The 18,212-nt window shown below is 37.0% G+C and overlaps 1 protein-coding gene across 13 annotated transcripts in view; it reads right to left on the bottom strand.

Annotated features, from left to right (window-relative positions):
• Positions 1-16,974, bottom strand: part of ATG4C (autophagy related 4C cysteine peptidase) — a 118,363-nt gene extending 101,389 nt beyond the window's left edge. For 4 of the 13 annotated variants that reach the window (XM_050754860.1, XM_050754625.1, XM_050754240.1 and 1 more), the window contains exon 1: positions 16,812-16,970. The gene's annotated coding sequence lies outside the window, so the exon portion shown is untranslated. Of the gene's footprint in view, positions 1-15,827; positions 16,787-16,811 lie in introns of those variants that run through there. The other 9 variants (XM_050754709.1, XM_050754800.1, XM_050754566.1 and 6 more) reach the window with 5 other exon arrangements.
• Positions 16,975-18,212: the final 1,238 nt, after the last annotated feature.

The raw sequence follows: 18,212 nt of genomic DNA, 5'->3' as shown, positions 1-18,212 counted from the left end.
TATATTATCTGGTACCTCATGCCTTTGCATCTGTTCCCTCTACCTGAAGTGCCTTACTACTCACCCTCACTGTATGACTACCATACTATCACGGAGTCCCTGAAACTCAGCTTTAGTTTCACTTCCTCTGGTAAGACTGGTAAGATTTCCTGACTACCCTCTCTAAACTGTAAACTAAGATAGGGGTCCTCCACTCAGTTCTCATAGGATCCTACGTTTTCCTGTATCACCACACTCATTCCACTATACTGTAACTGAGTGTCCTTAAATTCTGCCTGGCACACAATTGGTTCTCAAAAATATTTATTAAAGGAATCAGTGAACTGTTATAAAATATAGGTACATCACTAGTGGCACTCTCACCATAATTAGAATTTTTTTTAACTGACACTAGAATAAAGAAAAGGAAAGAAGAATTTTTCTCAAGAAAACTGCATACATAATTTAGCAAAATCTGGAAAAGCAAGAAAAGGAAAAGAGTTTATAAAATGTGTGAATTATATATAGTGCATCTACATGATGGATTATACATCCATTAAAAATGTCTCCAAAAATGGGGAAACACTATGCAGAATCTGAAACTTATGTATCATACGACACAGGCAAGGGCAGGGACAATGGAGGGGGAATGAAGGGAGTTAGAAAGTAAGAAAAAAGTACACCAAAATGTTAAAAGTAGTTTCTCCGTGGTTTTTTTTTTTTTTTTTTTTAATATCACAATTGCCCACATCTTAAACAAAAGCATTTATTATTTGCAGAATTTTAAAAAATTATTTTTAAAAAGTCACCAAGCTTGATCTTCTAGATCCAAAATTTTTAAATCAGAGAATGTACATGCAGGTATCTTCTTTCTAAGTCTGAAAGAAAGAAGGCCACAGGGAAGACTTTGGTTCAGACAGTTCCCATCACCAGCCATCCAGAATACTCTGGACAGTTCACAGCAAGTGTGAAAATCAAGATGCCTTCAACTGGATGGGGAAAAAATGAAGATAGTGCACAATTAGACATGTTAACATGGGGAAGTCTGTCTCTTAGATAATGACTCCTAAGTAAATACATAAGCAAGATAAGATGCTGTGACAAATCCGTGGAGGCAGAGAGTAGAAGGATGGTTACCAGAGGCTAGGAAGGGTAATGAGAGGGTTGGGGAGAGGTGGGAATGGTTAATGAGTACAAAAAAAAATAGAAAGAATGAATATGACCTAGTATTTGATAGCACAACGGGGGATTATAGTCAATAATAATTTAATTGAACATTTAAAAATAAAAGAGCATAACTGAATTGTTTGTAATACAAAGGATATATGCTTGAGGGAATGGATACCCCATTTTTCATGATGTAAGTATGACACATTTCATGCCTGTATCAAAACATCTCATGTACCCCATAAATATATATACCTACTAAGTACCCACAAAAATTAAAAACTAAGAAAAGATGCTGTGATAGATACAGAAATTAATGAAATAAATATTCTAACCTCAAGGCACTTAGAGTGGAATAAATTGTTGAGTTGTTATTTCATATTTTTGGTCAAAATTCCTGCTATGTAGCTACACTATTTACTCAGAGCAACTTTACCTCCAAACTTGAAACAACTGAAATGCCTTTGGAACACATCCTTAACCATTCTATGAAAATACTTTCATTATCATTGTTAGAGTAGTTGAGAACAATAAAATTATTATCATAAGGTTAAACTAAACATGAGTTGTTGCTAGTTTAATAAATAATTCAGCACAGTTACTTTTCATATGACTAAAATTAAATTTCATTCTTCTGTAAAGACTGAAACCCACTTTATTTCTGTAAAAAAATTTAAATGGAGCCAGGCATGGTGGCTCACACCTGTAACCCCCACACTTTGGGAGGCTGAAGGGGAGAACTGCTGGAGCCAAGGAGTTTTCAAGACCAGCCTGGACAACGTAGTGAGTTTTTCTCCCTATAAAATTAAAAATTAGCCAGACATGGTAGCGTGCGCCTATAGTCCCAGCTACTGGGGAGGTTGGGGGATCACTTGAGCCAAGGAAGTTAGGGCTGCAGTAAGCAATGATTGTGCCACTGCACTCCAACCTGGACGACAGAACAAGATCCTGTCTCAAAAATAAATAAATAGCCTGGCGCAGTGGCTCCCGCCTGTAATCCCAGCACTTTGGGAGGCCGAGGTGGGCGGATCACAAGGTTCGGGGTTCGAGACCAGCCTGACCAACATGGTGAAACCCCATCTCTACTAAAAATACAAAAATTAGCCAGGCGTGGTGGTGCACACCTATAATCCCAGCTACTCAGGAGGCTGAGGCAGGAGAATCACTTGAACCTGTGAGGTGAAACTTGCAGTAAGCTGAGACAGTGCCACTGCACTCCAGCCTGGGCAACAGAGCGAGACTCTGTCTCCAAAAAAAAAAAAAGAAATAGATATTAAAATGGCTGTTTCTAAAAATCTTAACTTTGGAGAAATCATAGATTATCTTAAAAGATGATCCCTTGAGCCATGTTGGAAAGTAATACAAATTGAGACACTTTATAAAGGATAACCAAAAATTCCTACTGAAGAAGAGAGTTGCCTTACCACATATTAAAACACACTATAAAACTACAGTAAAGTTTAGTACTATTTAAATTTATTTTTCTTATTAGCACAGGATGAAACTAAATAAAACATAATGGAGAGCACAAATATAAACCCAAGCATATTTAAGAATTTAGTACCAAAAAGGAAAAATACTTCACATGAGTGAGAAAAGATGGCTAATTTAATAAATAATGCTAAAATAATAAGCTAGACAGTTTTTAAAATAAAGCTAAATGACTACCTCAATAAATGATGAATTCTAGATGAATCAAATTTTTAAATACAAATGCAAACACGTAAGAATATGTGCACATACTCCAAGGAAACATAGATTTAAATTATTTTTTAAATCTTGGGGTAGAAAAGGCCTTTCTGGCTGGGCATGGTGGGCTCATGCCTGTAATCCCCACACTTTGGGAGGCCAAAGCGGGTGGATCACCCGAGGTCAGGAGTTCAAGACTAACCTGGCCAACATGGTGAAACCTCGTCTCTACTAAAAATACAAAAAAAATTAGCCAGGCGTGGTGGCAAGCGCCTGTAATCTCAGCTACTTGGGAGACTGAGGCAGAAGAATTGCTTTAACCCAGGAGGTGGAGGTTGCAGTAAGCTGAGATTGTGCTACTTCACTCCAGCCTGGACAACAGAGCAAGATTCCATCTCAAAAAAAAAAGAAAAGGTTTTTCTAAGTATGGTATACAAAACCAGAAATCAGACAGGAAAATGTAATTAAATAAAAATGAAAACTTTGTAAAGAAAGAAGAAAAACAACATGAGGTTCAGTTACAATCCAACAATAAGGAAAAAAGTTCAATACCAATTACATATATAAAAAGTTAATGTCCTTAATATACAAAAAGGTCTTATAAATCAATAAGGAAAAACCTAAACAGAAAAAAGGCAATTGGAAAAAGAAAAAGGCCATAAACATACGAAATATTTTCAAACTTACTATACCTAAGAAATGTACATTAAATGAATTTTTTTCATCATCACAAGAGATAAAACTGCCAATCCTGAAGAAACAAGCATAATTAACAATAACATAACTATTTCTCCAATTATTAACTCATAAACAATAACATAATTATTTCTCAAATTATTAACTCTTTGATGGCAAAGAATAGCACAGTCAGCACACAACAGACACAAAATCATCTGCTGATGACTAACTTATGGCATATATGTATTACAATGATATAGATCTATATTTATCACCATAAAAAGATATCGAGGGCATAGAGTGAGGAAAAAAAGGGAACAGTATGAATATAACTTATGCATGTTGATACATACATATTCTATATGTATATACATATGCCCACACATGTACATATATACATAAAAAAAAGTCTAGAAGTTCATAATGTTTCTTTTTTTTTCTTTTTCCCGGAGACAGTCTTGCTCTGTTGCCTAGGCCAGAGTGAAATGGTGCGATCTCAGCTCACTGCAACCTCCACCTCCCAGGTTCAAGCAATTCTCCTGCATCAACCTCCAGAGTACCTGGGATTACAGGCATGCACCACCATGCCCAGCTAATTTTTGTATTTTTAAGTAGGGACAAGGTTTCACCACGTTGGCCAGGCTGGTCTCGAACTCCTGACCTCAGGTGATTCGCCCACCTTGGCCTCCCAAACTGCTGGGATTACAGGCATGAGCCACCGCACCCAGCCCATAATGTTGGCGTCTAAGAAATGAACCTCTACTTTGACTTTCCTCTTTGCATTTCTCTTTATTATTTAAATTGTTCACACTGAGCCTCTTTTAAAAAATACCAAAATTATTCAAAAGTAAACTGCTCAAATAAAAAACTGAATACACTAAATTACAAATGTAACCAGGTTATATTAAATTCCAACAATACAACTGAAACTGCTAGACTAAAAAATTGACAGAGAAGATATCCTATTACCAAATTCCTAAACAGCTGCAAAGTTAAAATGCTGAGACATTTTTTTTCTCCTTTTTAAAATAAAGAACCTTATTCTTGTGATTCTTAAAGACATCAGATTCAGCTATTTAGTCATGTGAAAATTTAACTTCCTCAATTTAATTTCCCGTGGCAACTCTAGCTAAATAAAATAACTCGGAGGATTATTCCTTGTTAATTCATAATTTTTGTTTCTCCTTAAAATAAATGGGGTAACATTTGGAAAGAGAAAAAGTAATAAATTAACGCTTTGTTCTATTAAAATATTTTATTTATATTTGCGTCAGATAAGCCAAGGAAAGCAAGACAAACAGTACTTTTAGTTTAACTGTAAATGAGAAAAAAACAAAAACAAAAAAATAACCACACAAATGAGGAAACCACTTCCCCGGTTTTGTAAAAAAAAAAAAAAAAAAAAAAAAAAATTTAAATGCATTTGTCTACAAAGCATAAAGAAAAGTAATAATTTAGCCATTACCCAGTATATTTCAATCCCTGTAGCAGTTAAAATACCTGCTTTCACTGCCCCAGTGATTAACCGATAGCCAAAATTCTTGTTTATTCTATGTGGTGTCATTAGATTCTCAGTCTGGAAAAGCATCGAAATAATATACTTCACAATTTCCAAACTATTTTTAGAAGGTGCTTATGAATTATTTCTTTAAAAACTATGAGAAATCATTAAATATTCTCTTTTTTTTTTTTTTAAGTAAAAAGGGGTCTCCCTCTGTTGCCTAGGCTGGACTGTGCAGTGGTGCAATCATAGTTCACTGCAGACTTAAACTCCTGCATTCAAGCAATCCTCCTGACTCAGCCTCCCAAGTAGCTGGGACTACAGGCACCCATCACCATCCCTGGCTTAGAGAAATTACTAAATCTTTTTTCAAGCAGATGTTCTTTACTAACACATACTACAGCAACCTTATCATCTGCCATCTTCATATTTCTGTGCATTGTTAACATCCTAACAAATCCATTTTAACTAGATGATAATAGTATTAAAGAGAAAACTTTATTTTATCATATCTCAGTAAACGAAGATAAAGCTAACAGATGAGGTTTATTCCTAACTTTACTGTTAATGATACAAAAAGCACAGTGAAGACTAAGCAGAATTCTTTTGGAGAGCAGAGCTACATTTGATATGAAAATTATCGATTGAGACCCAGATGTCATTTTTAGAGTCACTTTTCTAACCAATAACCATGCATTAAGATAGTCAAAAAATTGTAAACTGATAACTGTAAAGAGTACTCAAATCAATGTACAAGAAGGGCAGGTGAAGGTAATCAGCCTCTCCCATCTAGCAATAAGTAGACTACTTTATCCACTGAGGATTTAAGGCCAAGTAAATGCTCCTGGCAGAACTTTAGGGACAAAGTCTATGGAATACATCTCAGTCATATGGTGCAATGGGTAAAAATACTGCAGACCTCTGGAATTTGTGAATGCTTGGGCATCTTCCTCAAATAGTATTCTGCTGTTAAATGAAATATAGATATTGATTTAGAATTTTTTATGTGCTTTTAGCTATATCATCAAATAAAATGAACCGTGAAGTCTACTCTTTTATCTATTGTATGTAACCTTTTCTAACTGCTTGCATTTTTAGTAACAAATATCAATCCCTTATCTGATCTTGAAGGTCTCTAATACAATGGGCTACCATCTTTGCTCTCATTTCTTCTCTCCCTCTTCTTTGTTTACAGAAACATCAATTATTGTGTCCATTTCTATTCCTTCTCTTCACCTATACCTGCCAATCTTCTATCTTCATGCACTGAACTTGTACTCTATAAATGGTCAGTTTGTAAATTCTTTTCCTTATCTTTTAAAAAAGTGGCAAATATGAAGGGGAGAGCGATAGTAATAATATTTATGTGCAATGTCCCCTTTCAGAGCTAAGGGGTAGTCAAGGTACACAGCAGTAAGAGATAATGACAAAAAGACTGAAAAAAGGAACAATAAAGGCAGGACATGCAAGTTCAGAAAATGGTTTTGAAAAGAATAAAGGGCTGATAGCAGAGAGACTAATAAGATAGTTTTGCCTCAAGAAAAATCTTATAGACATTCTTAGGACTCCTCAGGATCACATCCTCCAATAAAAAACACTGAATCAATGCCCCGCTACTTTATAATGACAACTTAAATAAAATACCAATGCATTCTTCTCTTAAATCTAATGAGTAAAATATACATGAAAGAAACTAAGTATTAAGCAGACACACATTTATGGTCACACATGACTTCTACCAAGTTCCTCACACCTGGCTTGTGGCAAAAACCTCCACTTGTGCAGCACTGCATATTGCATGTTCACAGACTGTGCAAAGTCATCATCATAACCAACTTAAATAAGATGTAAGGTGTTTAAATGACCTCAATCATGTACTTGAAGACCAAAATAAGAATTATTAATACATCTAGGCTATTTTTAAGATAGCCTTAAGCCTTGATCTTATCTCTAAGAAGAACATAATATTTACCACACAGTTGTTTGATAAATACATTTTAATTATGTCAGGTTCTTGGTAACCTCTGATAAGTCAAAGGTAACTACGAATACTTGGAGCCTCCATACTTCAAAACCCAACTTTCCAAGCTCTTAATATTAACTCATGGTGTTAACCTCTTATACAGAGATAGTAGTCTTTATATAAGAGGTAACACCATGAGTTAATATAGAGACTTATATCGAGTCTTATACAGAGACTTACAGAGTCTTATATTGAGACTGCTATCTTTATATAAAAGGTAAAGAGGCAAATCATTTAATCAACAAAGTGTAATTAACCCCTACAAGAAATGAAGGATATAAGAATCTCAGAACTGAAAGAGAATTTACAAAGCATCTAATAACTAATACTTTTTTTGTTTTTTGGTGTTTTGTGTGTGTGTTGGTTTTTGGGGTTTTTTTTTGTTTTTTTTTGTTTTGTTTTGTTTGTTTGTTTGCTTTTTGAGACAAGCTCTCACTCTGTTGCCTAGACTGGAGTGCAGTGCCAAATGCCCCGACCTCTCAGGCTCAAGTAATCCTCCCACCTCAGTTCCCTAGTAGCTGGGACTACAGGCAGGCACCACCACACCTGGCTACTTTTTTCTACTCTTTGTAGAGATGGGGTTTTGCCATGTGGCCCAGGCTGATCTCAAACTCCTGACCTCAAGCGATCCGCCCGCCTCAGCCTCCCAAAGTTCTAGGACTATAGGCATGAGCCACTGCGCCTGGCACTAGTAAGTATTAATATTAACAGTAGTTGTGGACCATCGTCTCACACAACACAAGCTATCACTAATCTTTCCTAATCAATAGTACTTGGGTGGAGAGGAGTAGTGAAAGAAAACCTGTAAATTTAAAAGAATACAAAAAATCACAGCCGGGCGCAGTGGCTCACGCCTGTAATCCCAGCACTTTGGGAGTCCAAGGCGGGTGAATCACGAGGTCAGGAGATCGAGACCATCCTGGCTAACACAGTGAAACCCCATCTACTAAAAACACAAAAAATTAGCTGGGTGTGGTGGCGGGCGCCTGTAGTCCCAGCTACTCAGGAGGTTAAGGCAGGAGAATGGCATAAACCCAGGAGGTGGAGCTTGCAGTGAGCCGAGATCACGCCACTGCACTCCAGCCTGGGTGACAGAGCGAGACTCCATTTCAAAAAAAAAAAAAAAAAAAAAAAATCACTACCATCCTGAGAGCTGTGATCTGCTCTCTGGTTCAGACTCACTAATAACCAGCTACTAATTGGGTTCAACCACCTGTACAGTAACAAGATCTCCTTTACAACAACATCCTTGCCAACTGCAGTCCCTCAGCCTCTGACTGAACACTTGCTTCTAGAAAAGGGAGGTCAGCACTGAATGAATATTGTACTAAACTCAAAATACGCTATAAATGTAAAAGCCTGATAATGTTTTAAACTGTGTATTTTCCTATCCGTTCTAGAGCATCCATAACTGTCTTAGAGTATCCATAGTAACTACATGATACCTGCTAATTTTAAACAACTAGATTTGCTACAATGATATTATGTGGAACCAAGTTTCTGTCTACACATTATTTTCACTAACTGGTCCTGGTTGTAACCTCTGAAACTAATCCTTCCATTGGAGAGCCCATCTGATGTTTCAAGACATACCTCCTAACCTCCCTAGCCCCCAGTCTTCTCTTTTCTACATTAAATGTCCCAATTCCTTCAACTGATCAAAAGACTGTCTATGAGTGGTAATGAGAACCTCAATCAGGGTACTGGTGAGAGGATTAGAAATGAGTAGATAAGGCAGGGCATGGTGGCTCATGCCTAATCCCAGCACTTTGGGAGGCTGAGGCAGGTGGATCACGAGGTCAAGAGTTCAAGACCAGCCTGGCCAAGATGGTGAAACCCCACCTCTAATAAGAATACAAAAATCAGCCAGACGTGGTGGCAGGTGCCTATAATCCCAGCTACTCAGGAGGCTGAGGCAGAGAACTGCTTGAACCCTGGAGGCAGAGGTTGCAGTGAGCCGAGATTGTGCCACTGTACGACAGCCTGGGCGACAGAGCGAGACTCTATCTTAAAAAAAAAAAAAAAAAAAAATAGAATAGATAAAAGTAACAAGTTGACACGGTAGACCTGGCAACATCACACAAATATATGGATGTGTATATGCCCACATACAAGAGAGGAGACTAAAGTGACTATGAGATTTCAGGTCTAATGTCTAGGAGGATAATGGTTCCATTAACTGAAACAGAACCCAAGTAGAGAAGACTAAGGTGAAGATAGGAAATTCAGTTTGAGATACAGTGATTTTGAGGTATGTAATAAGTAAATATGAATTTTATCATGGTGCCTTTAAGAGGTGACTGGATAATGGGGGTTCTGCCCTCATAAATAAGTTAATTCACTCATGGATTAACGGATTAACAGGTTATCAGAGGAGTGGGACTGGTGGCTTTATAAGAAGAGAAAGTGAGACTTGAGCTAGTGTGTTTAGCTCCTTCACCATGTGATGCTCTGCACCACCTCAGGATTCTGCAGAGTCCCCACCAGCAAGAAGGTCCTCACAAGATGCAGCTCCTCAACCCTGGACTTTTCAGCTTTCATAACTATAAGGAATAAATTCCTTTTTTATATAAATTACCCAGTTTCGGTTATTCTGTTATAAGCAACAAAAGACAGACTATGACAATAGATAAGACCATTTCCAAGGCCCATTATATTAGTTACTCTTGCCAAGAAAAAGATGCATTCATATTACTGAAGGTAGTACTACATGTAATGTAAACACAAAATATCACATTTATTCATCAAGTATTTATGTGGTTACTTCTACAAGGCACTGAGGGAGATACAAGGGGCCATGAAACCTAGCTCCTGCCCTCCTTAATCTTCCATTCTAATAAGCAAGATGGTTATAACTAACCATAAGGCTGAATGTGGTTATATCTCACAATAGAGATATAAAGTATCAACTATTAAGAGACGTATTTTCCTCCTTTCCAATGAGAATATTCACACATGAATAATATCACAGGGTAAAATACAACAAGCATTCTTCAAATACAAAGAAGAAGGACTTAAAGAAAAACATAAATCTTTCCATTCTGGTTATAAATACAGGAAAACATTAGACCTACTACTTGGGAATTAAAGTACCCCTAACAATTATGTCTATTGTTAAAGATTAATGCTTGAATTGTATCAGCAGTTAAAAGAAGAGCATTGTTTAAAATGTTCACAAACACAATTGTTTTGGCTTACAAATGGAATCACTCGATGTCACTTTTCTTGCATTCCTAATTTTAAATAATATTACAACTGAAAAAATAGAGCTACAAGTTTAGAGCCTTACAAGTCTTCAAACTGAATATTCTCCAGCTGATATAAATGTTCCAGAGTTCCCTATAACTATATATTATGATAAAGTTTTAAATTATGTCACTTTAGTAGTTTTACAGATAACTGATTTTACAAAGAGTCTGTTAAAAAGTAATTTAGTAGGAACCTAACTATATTTTACATTCATAACATAATCACACAGAAAAAATAATTCAAATAACTTTGAACACCTATTTTGACTATATACACTTTTAGTGGGATATATTCTAAGAACATAAAATGGCAAAAAAAAAAAAAAAAATCTTTACTTGGTAAATCTGCTGCTGGAAGCAGTATCAGTCAGTCTAGTAATTCCAAAACTATTTTATGTGTGTTGTAGGATAGGTCAGATGAGTAAAAATAGTGATATAATTGAGAATCAGAATTCTCTCTTTGGGAAAACAGAGATATAAACAGGAATTGGAAGGAAGTGATGAGAACTCTGCAGTGTTGAATTTGAATTGAAGGTATCCTATGAACTCATGATTTCTTAAAAAATGTATATGTTGGCCTGGTGCAGTGGCTCATGCCTTTAATACCAGCACTTTGGGAAGCTGAGGCGGGCGGAGTATCGGAGGTCGGGAGTTCGAGACCAGCCCTAACCAACATGGAGAAACCCTGTCTCTACTAAAAATACAAAATTAGCTGGGTGTGGTGGTGCATATCTGTGATCCCAGCTACTCGGGAGGCTGAGGCAGGAGAATCACTTGAACCCGGAGGCAGAGGGTGCGGTGAGCCCAGATCCGCCTTTGCATTCCAGCCTGGGCAACAAGTGCAAGACTATCTCAAAAAGAAAAAAAATGTGTATATGTGTATCCATTTAAAGAGTCTAGAACCAATGACACCCCAGTAGCAAAGAGCATATTAAATACCCAGATCTTGTTTTTTCTTTTTTTTTTTTTTTTTTTTTTTTTTTTTTTTTTTTTTTTTTGAGACGGAGTCTCACTCTGTCTCCTAGGCTGGAGTGCAGTGGTGCGAACTCGGCTCACTACATGCTCTGCCTCCTGGGTTCCCGCCATTCTCCTGCCTCAGCCTCCCGAGTGGCTGGGACTACAGGCACCTGCCATCACGCCCGGCTAATTTTTTTTGTATTTTTTAACAGAGACGGGGTTTCACCGTGTTAGCCAGGATGGTCTCGATCTCCTGACCTCATGATTCGCCCGCCTTGGCCTCCCAAAGTGCTGGGATTACAGGCGTGAGCCACCACGCCCAGCCCAGATCTTGGTTTCTAAGTATCATTTTCCACTAAAATAAACCAGGATTCTGTGGTAAAATGGCTTATTCCACGTATTGAGCAGCAAATTTACAAGGTGAGGCTGGAACATCTCATTGTGCAAATATGAGTAAGAAAGTGCTCAAACACCAATGTGGACATATCCAAAGGTCATGGGAACTAGCTTGAAGGATCTACTACTGACCAGATTTGAGATAATTTAATCATCGAAAGGAATGATGGTAGCAAATTATAGCACACTGCATAGCTTTTGAAAGAAAGGATCCTTGGGTACATAGTTATACTAAAATAAAAGAGAAGAGAAAGCTCTTATTTAGAGAAGAGAACCAGGAAATGTATGTAGGAATGACAGAAGTGGGAAATCACTATTTGGCAACCACCAATGCTTTTATCAATGACCACTAAAATCACTGGATAGGAAAACAAAACCTGCAAAACAGAATATCCACATGACCTCAATTTATCACCCCTACAGATTATTAAATACAAAAGGGAAAATGTACTTTCAGAATATAAAACTCTGGGTAAACTAAGTGATCAAACTTAATCACCAATCATAGAATAAACCATCATTATGTTTATCGTAATATGATTAAATGGAAAGTTCAAAATATCACCCATGTAATAGTAAAAAACAAACAAACAAAAAAACCCACAACTCTTCAATCTGAAACTAATTGTGAGGAAAAAATCAGATAAATCAATTTTGTGATGCATTCTACCTGAAGACAAAAAAAGAAAGAAAAGGTAAAGATTGTTCTAGATAAAACAGACATACAAGTACTAAATACAATTAATATCTTTAATTGGATTCAGTATTTTTGTAATGCTACAATGACATTACTGGGATATTTGGAAAAATCTAATTGTTGAATATGGACTGTACATTAGACAATATTATCATATCAAGGTTAAATTATTTGGATATGCTAATGGCATTATAGTTACGTAAAATAATGTGCTAGTTCTTAGGAGATGCATGATGAATTATTTGGGAGTAAAGTGTGATGTTTCCACCTTACTTTCAAATAGTTCAGGAAGAAAAAGTGTGTGTGTATGTGTGTGTGTATTTATAGAGAGAGAAAGAGCACTTGTCTAACAGCAAGGAATGAGAGTAAAAGAGGCACAATGTTAACAATCTAGGTAAAAGGATATACAGGTATTTGTCATGCTACCATTTCAATGTTTTTATAGGTTTGAAAGCAAAAAGAAAAAAATAAGGGAAAAAGGTAGAAGTTAGGTTGATTTTAGAGCAGCTGATCAGACTTCATAAAGCCTAACTACTCTTCACCCTATTCATAAGAGCTAAAAGTGAGTTCAAACTTCGAAAAGGTTTGGCTAAAAATAAAAGTAATAATCCTAACAAACAATAAGTAATCACAAACTAATCGCCCTAAGTTTCCCATCACAGCTGTAAACTACACATAATCTCAGAATTCTGTGAAAGATTAGTTATGTGCTGGTTTATCTGGGACAATAGTGAATAAACAAAACTATTTTATATATTTTCTCCAAATCTAAATACCAAATAATTTTTTTTTCTCGAATTGAGTTTTATTAGTTACAAGGTATCCTAAAATTAAAATGGTGTCACAGGAGTCAAGATGATCTTGGACCCAGTATCACTATAATAATAATGATAATAAACACTTAAAATCTGTACCAAGTATTTTATTAACCTATGTACACATATCATCTCATTTAATTCTCACAACAATTCTATGAGGCTGGCACTATTATTATCCTCATCTTATAAATTTTAAAAAAAAAGGGCTTAGAAAAGCTGTATAACTTCTTCAAGGTCATACTGCTAGTATATAGCAAATAGAGACTGTGAATCCAGGCAGTCTGACACCAAAGTCTCTTTGCTGTATACACTCTATCACTTTACTAAGAAATGTACAATTTAAACAATAAACTATAAATCACTACTGTTTGGGTTCAATATCTATCAAAAATTACATGAATGAAGCATTTCAGAGAAAAATCAAAAGCATGTATTTTTTCCCTAGTGCATTTATATTTATATATGTACCAAATGAATGAAGTTAGAATTTAACCAGATGCCAGTTTACTGCCAAATCTCAAGTGAAAATAAAGATGACATGTAACTGCATTATTCAGTTACTTATTCATATATATGGTTTAATATGTTACAGATAGATTCAAAACAGAGACCAATGTATTTCCAGATGCTTTCATGTAGAACTCCACCCCTGCTCAATCAAGAAAAAATGATACCAAAAAAACATTATTTTAGGCATAGCATTACGCAAATATACAAAACTAAAACAATGACAAAAGGGTAAAAAGTAACTAAGAAATTAACCTTAAACACTGCTACCACAATAAAAAATACTAATAAACAAAGCATGTTTCCCAGATCTGGTCCTCTTTCAACGTTCTCTACCTCAGTGAATGGTGCAACAATCCTTCCAGTTATATAAGCCAAAAACCTAAGATTAGCCAATATCTTCCTCTACCTCACCTTCCATATCTAATCCATCACCCAGTTCCACCTCCTGAACACCTCTGGAATCCATCCACTTCTCTCCCTCTTACCACCACCACCTTGTCCAAAATATCATCTCTCAACTGGGCTACTCCAACAATCTTCTAACTGGCCTCTCCCCAACCCCACTCTTATCCCCTCTGTAATCAGTTCTTTCTCTGTGTAACATCAAGTCCTTTTTTAACAGCATTTACTACAGTTGTAACTTTAAATTTCTTTGACTATTTATGTCTGCCTCCTCTGTTAGACAGTAAATTCTATGAGTGTAAAGACCGTATTTACTCACTACTATACCACTGTGGCCTAGAAGAGTATCTAGTTAATAAATAAATGCTAAATGATTGAATGCATGTCAAAGATTACAATTTTATTTATAAATAGTCCAAAAAAATTAAAAAGTGCTTTATAAGGCTCACCAATTATTCTATATCATGGATTTTTACTTTTTTTTTTTTTTTTTTGAGACAGGGTCCTAATTTCTACCTACCAATCCCTAAGCACTATTTAAATTCCAGATTAGATCTCATTTTCATGAAACATTCCCTAGTTATCTCTCTTCTCATTTTTAACATACTGAAACACTCCCATAAAATCTAATACATATTAACTATATTTTCTGCTTCCTGAAGGCAAAGTTTACATCTCATACATTCTGCCAGAGTATAAGCTCCCTAAGCGCAGGGACTTTTCTTGTTCACTGCTATATTCCGAGCACCTTGAAGAGTGTCTGATATGTAATAGCTGCTCAGTAAGCATGTGTTGATTTAATTCTCTTTATATATTCCAGGATAGAGCACAAATCCTTGCAGCTGTTGTAGTGGGAAGAGTAGAAAGGAACTGAAGTAAATTCCTTAAATTCTTCAAGCTTCAGTTTTTTCATCTGTTAAATGTAAATAATAATAGCTTACTTAGTTGGAATAACTGAGCTAATGCTTTAAAAGCATCTATGCAGAGCTGAGGACAAGAGGATACTCTTACTAATAAATGTTTTGGTGATTTTGTGACAATAGTTAAATAGTAAGTAGTCACTAAATGCCTATTAAATGAATAAAATCTCAGGAGAAATATTAAGAGACTGAGTAATGGCTAGCTTATCATTTTTTTCAATTAAAAAATTATATGAGTAAATTTATCCTGAAATATATTTCGCCCCAAATCTTAAGCATGACTGAAACCATTTCAGCATTTTGTGCATTAATTAGGAATAATCCTAATTTAACATTGTACCAATATTAATATTTACATTTTAATGACATGTATAGATCATTTTGATAGCTTAAAAAAGAATGATGATCTTAGTATAAGAACCTCTTTAGTGCAATAATTGGAATAGAAAACAAGCTGCAAACTCACTTCAGTTACGTGGCTCCCCAGAAAGTCAGAAAATTTCTGCCTTTTTATAAAACATTAGTGAACAGAATACGATGCTGTTCACCAGAACTATCAAAATGCCTAGAAATAATTCATAACCAATCACCATAAATGCATTTTTCCACATACTTGAATCCTATTTTAAAGAAAAAGAGCATTAATTAAATTGCTTTTAATGACTTTTTGCTAAATTACACAATTCCTTAGATTGGCCACTTTTTGACATGCGGTTCTAAAATTTTATAGCGAATGAACTGATAATTCAATATAGCCTCCGATTATTGGACTAACTAGAAACTCTCCCCTGTTCAAAGAAGAGCTTTATCAATTTGAAACTCAGAAAATACATAGACTTTACCTTTCAAAGCCTTTCCAATCCGTCTGGGTACTCTCAATGGTTCATAATCTAATTACAAGTCACAAGCAAGCAAGAAAGATCATTCCCTTGTCTCTTTCTGCCATCAACTGACACAAAATCATTGCCAAAAACCCACTGAGGACATATGGTCCAAGCAGGAAAATGTAAGAAAACTCCTAAGTAATTTGGATATAAAAAGATGTAAGACGAGGTATTCTTCTCCAACTATAGGGTAGCAGTGAGCCCCATGTGGGTAAATAACCAATACAAAACGAAAAGGTAAGCCAAAGAAATCATAAGATATATAAACTCAGTAAGCAGTGATGCTGAGTTGACCGCTGAAGGTTCTCACATATGAACATAGTCATCATATGTAAGAATTTATTCTACACCTCCAACCTCAAAAGCCCTTAGATGCGGGTAGGGTTGGGAGAGTTCACGGTGAGCGGGAACCAAATAAAGTGAATGAACGTTAATATTTAGAAGGAAAGGCATTAATATATGCAAGGTAGTGTGTTATGGCTTGAAGCAGTAACAAACACCAAAAAGGGAGAAAGAGGCTAGGAATGAGAACAGAGAGATAGTGGGGATCCAGTTATTATTATTTCCCTTTTTTTATTTTTTAAACGAGGAGAAACAGGGCCGACAGAGCACTGGCATGAGGAGGGATCAAATGGATGCGATAGATCAGGGGAAAGGGTCTTGCCTGCAACATCTAAGAAAACCACAAGGAAAGGAGGAACAGCTGCCCACAGTTAGGCTCACGGTTTATCTCTGGAACCCAGGACAGAGCGAGGAAGAGTCAGAAGACAAATGACACTACAAAGGAGAGACAAGGGAGGCGCCAAAACCCTCAGAGAACCCAGATGGCTGGCCACAGGGTCTTCACTGAAGGCGGACTCCCCAAGAAACCCGGTCATTCGGCGACCAGAGACACTAAGTCCCAAATTTCTCTACTCCTCTAGCCTCAAGCCGATCCCTCACCGAAATAGAAGGACTGGAGAACTGTAAAAATGTGCAGGAGCCACCAACCCGGGAAACGTTCCAGCTCTAGCAGCAGCCGCCACAAAAGTAGCCCGCACACACGCACACGTTCCGACCTCAGCGCCGCAGCTACAGGTACTTTTAGCACCCCGGCCACCGTAGTAAGAGGAACCGCCTCCGCGTCAAATCCATCAGATCAGCCACTTCCGGGATACGAAAGCCTTGTGATTGGTAGTAGCGATAGCAGCGGCGTAGAGGCCTCTGCTATGCTTACTTTATCCATCTCTTTTTCCCACCTGTTCGCCACCCCAAGCCGCTAATCCACCACCAGTGCAGCTAAGCGAAGAACCAGGAGAAAGTATCCATCTGTGAGCATTGTCACTCTGATAGACAAACCACACTACTGCTGCCATAAATTCCTGTTGAGCACTTGGACTTCAACTACCAGCAGGCCATGCAGCATCACGCCCTTGCCTCTGGCGCAGGAACTGCAAGATCCAGCATGCATTGCGACCCTCCTTCCTCGCACTCAGGACCAAGATAAGAGCCTAACCAAGCCTCACTTTGATTAAAAAAAAAAAAAAAAAAAAAGCCGGGATGCCTTCTTATCCTGTTGTGAAGGAACTCGAAACCAACCCATAATTAGGACTGTAGGTTACTTATAAAACATCAAGGGATATGTGCACTTACTTTCCATATTCGGGTTATTTTCAAGCATCAAAACACAAGACAGCCGGGCGCGGTGGCTCGCGTCTGTAATCCCAGCACTTTCGGGAGGCCAAGGCGGGTGGATCGCTTGAGATTAGGAGTTCGAGACCAACCTGGCCAACATGGTGAAAGCCCGTCTCTATTTAAAAAGTTAAAAAATTAGCCGGGCGTGGCGGCGGGCGCCTGTAATTCCAGCTATTCGGGAGCCTGAGGCAGGAGAATTGCTTGAATCCGGGAGGCAAAGGTTGCAGTGAGCAGAGATTCCGCCACTGCACTCCAGCCTGGGCGACAGAGCGAGGCTTTGTTTAAAAAAAAAAACAAAGAAAGAAAGAAAAAAGGACGGTCTGAAGATTCTTTTTATAACGTGTAAATTGCTGGGATTACCAGGCACGGTAGCTGTAATCCCAGCACTTTGGGAGGCTTAGGTGGGCGGATCACTTGAGCCCAGGAATTCGAGAACAGCCTGGCCAACAGAATGAAACTAAAAATATAAATATAAAATATAAATTATATTTATATTTCTCTACTAAAAATATACTAAATATACTTAAAAAAAATTTAGTATATTTTTATATTTTTAGTATTTTTTTAGCATATTTTAGTATATTTCATAGTCTCTACTAAAAATAGAAAAAATTAGCGGGGCGTGGTGGCGGGCGCCTGTAGTCCCAACTATTCAGGAGGCTGAGGCAG

This window comes from Macaca thibetana, chromosome 1 (genome assembly GCF_024542745.1).
Source record: "Macaca thibetana thibetana isolate TM-01 chromosome 1, ASM2454274v1, whole genome shotgun sequence".
Classification (NCBI taxonomy): Eukaryota; Metazoa; Chordata; class Mammalia; order Primates; family Cercopithecidae; genus Macaca; species Macaca thibetana.
Note: the sequence above shows the minus strand (reverse complement) of the source record. Positions and strands in the feature narration are given on the sequence as shown.